The 2,260-nt window shown below is 51.5% G+C and overlaps 1 long non-coding RNA gene across 2 annotated transcripts; it reads left to right on the top strand.

The window, feature by feature from the left end:
- Positions 1-585: 585 nt before the first annotated feature.
- LOC134433699 (uncharacterized) lies at positions 586-1,556 on the top strand. 2 transcript variants are annotated; one of them, XR_010031693.1, is made up of 3 exons: positions 586-673; positions 1,053-1,210; positions 1,332-1,556. It is a non-coding gene; the product is annotated as an uncharacterized LOC134433699 (long non-coding RNA). The 2 variants fall into 2 exon arrangements; XR_010031694.1 differs by lacking the exon at positions 586-673 and adding an exon at positions 749-790.
- The last annotated feature ends 704 nt before the right edge of the window (positions 1,557-2,260 follow it).

The raw sequence follows: 2,260 nt of genomic DNA, 5'->3' as shown, positions 1-2,260 counted from the left end.
TTGTTGGGGGTCGCCCCTGTTATTTTTTGCCGCCTTCTCTGCCCGCAGCCCTGAGGCGCGCTGCGCCCCTGGCTGGGGCGGGCGGCAGTGCTGCCGCTTTGTGGGCAGAGCGCGGTACTGCAGCTCTCAGCCGCCAGGCAGCCGAGAGCCCGCCATGTTGGGAGTGGCGAGTTGCGGATGTCACGGAGTTTTTCTTGACCTTCTCAAGATGGCGGCGACAAGGGCTGGGAAGTCGAGGACCCGGCTCGGTCTAATCGGCTGCCTGCATGGAACACCGACGCCAGGGCGGCCCCGATGGCTTTTCATGTGGCATTTTTAGTGTCTAAGACACGGACTATGTGGTCAGCAGCGCTGCGGGCGTCCGTATTTAGGCGGGTTGCTGACAGGCATCTGCCTAATCGCCTATCTCTTCCGAGGGTCCTCTTTCACTCGCCAGCTTGGGAAGGGCACGTCGTGAATGTTGCGGACTTTCTTTGACCTTCTCAGGATGGCGGCGAAATGGGCGGGGAAATCGCACACCCCTGTAAATCTGCCCCCCTGTGGCCACAGAGCGGGATCGCATCCCCCGAGCCAGCGCCCTGCCCCTCGCCGCTGAGTGCCGGGGGCGGGGCAAGGACGCCGCTGCCGAGCGAGGGAAGGGCGAGGGGCGGGAGCTTGCGGTGGTCGGGCCAGGGTCTGTAAATGGCGGGGACGGGGGAAGGACATTCGGGAGTGCAAAGGGACGCGATGGCCGAGAAGAATGGCCGCAGCGGGGGGGGCCCGGCGGGACCGGTTTCGGCGGGCGGCGGAGGTGCGGTCGTAGCGCTCCGGGGCAGCGGACGGGGGCAGGCGAGCGGCATCGGAACAGGGCGGCAGCCCCCGAGCCCGCGCCCGCCCCGCTCCAGGCTCTGGGAGCGACCGCGGGCCGGACAATCCCGGCGGGGCGGCCCCGGGCAGGCGGCGGAGCGGGGCCGTGGCGCTCCCCGCCCTCGCTGCCGACAGCTTTGGAAGGTCGGGCCGGGCGCCCGTCCCGCCGCGTCCCGGTCTCTGTAAACTCCCCTCTGCCTTTGCAGGTCTGTGCTGGACAGTGGGAGAAAGGTCCGTGCTGGTTGCTGTGTCCTCGGTGAGCAGAGAGCTCTGACCTTGGCCGCATGGGCTGCTGAGTGCTGGAACAATGGGGATGCGCTTTTATTTATTTAGTGACCTTTACAGATTTATTCCCCTGTTTCAGGTGAGCGTGCATCATTGCCGGTTTGGGATTGAGTGAAATGCGCTGAGGAACCCAGTTCTGGGGAGGGAGGGAAATCCTCTCTTAACATTTACCAAAATCTTTTGTCAACTCATCACGGCAGGACAGCGTGAAGACTGAAAATGTAAGAAGATGTGGAGGGAAACAGAGAATCTGACAGTAGCATCGAACGTACAAGTGCACGAATTTTGCTTTTTTGCTTGGATTTAAACTCCGAAGTTGTAAGGAATTTGGGAATGAGAAGGGACCTTTCAGAAGAAGAAGGAGTTGTTGTTACAGTCCTGGCAAAAGCCTTTGTTCTAGCTAATAAAAGAAGTTAGTGAAGAAAAAAAAACACTTTTTTTTCTTTTTGTTTTTTAAACTATTATATTAATTGGTCGTATATGGTGTGTTGTTCTATTTCTTGCTGTTATTAACTCTGTGTAGATTGTTTTTTGAGTGAAGCTGACTTTGGATGGGTTGGTTTGTATTTGAGGTAGGAGTAATTTCAATAGGTTTCTTTCATAGACTTCTGATAGGTATTACTGCGATTTTGGTTTTGTTTACTGTATGTATAAACCTAGAGCTTTGGTAGGGCCAGCTGGGCTGCTGGAGTTTTGGGTGTGAATTTATTAGAGGGCTTTTGTTAAATGCAGTTTTTAATTTTTGAAATGTTTTTCAATGTAGTGGTTTTAAGGTGGTTTTTAAGAACTCGTTGTATTGTTTTATGTTGTTTGTAGTTGGTGTATGATAAGGGATGTGGTGTGACTTTTTGGACGCTATGGTTTTGGTGTTCCTAAGTTCTGATTTCTTTCTGGTTTGATAGTTTTTTTTATTTATATTTTTTGGGACAGGGGCATTTATATGGTGGGGTGTTATAGGCAATATTTTTTTAATTTAGTTCGTGGTATTTTTTAGTATTTTAATAATTTAGATTTTTTATTTTCATGGTTTTAATATTTTTTTAATTTTGTCAAATAGCTTTTATAGATTATATGTTATTATTTGTGCATAAAGGTAGAGGGTTTTTTTTAGTAATGTTTAGGGTCAGTT

This window comes from Melospiza melodia, unplaced genomic scaffold, assembly GCF_035770615.1.
Source record: "Melospiza melodia melodia isolate bMelMel2 unplaced genomic scaffold, bMelMel2.pri scaffold_237, whole genome shotgun sequence".
Classification (NCBI taxonomy): domain Eukaryota; kingdom Metazoa; phylum Chordata; class Aves; order Passeriformes; family Passerellidae; genus Melospiza; species Melospiza melodia.
This window is presented reverse-complemented; position numbering and strand designations above follow the sequence as displayed.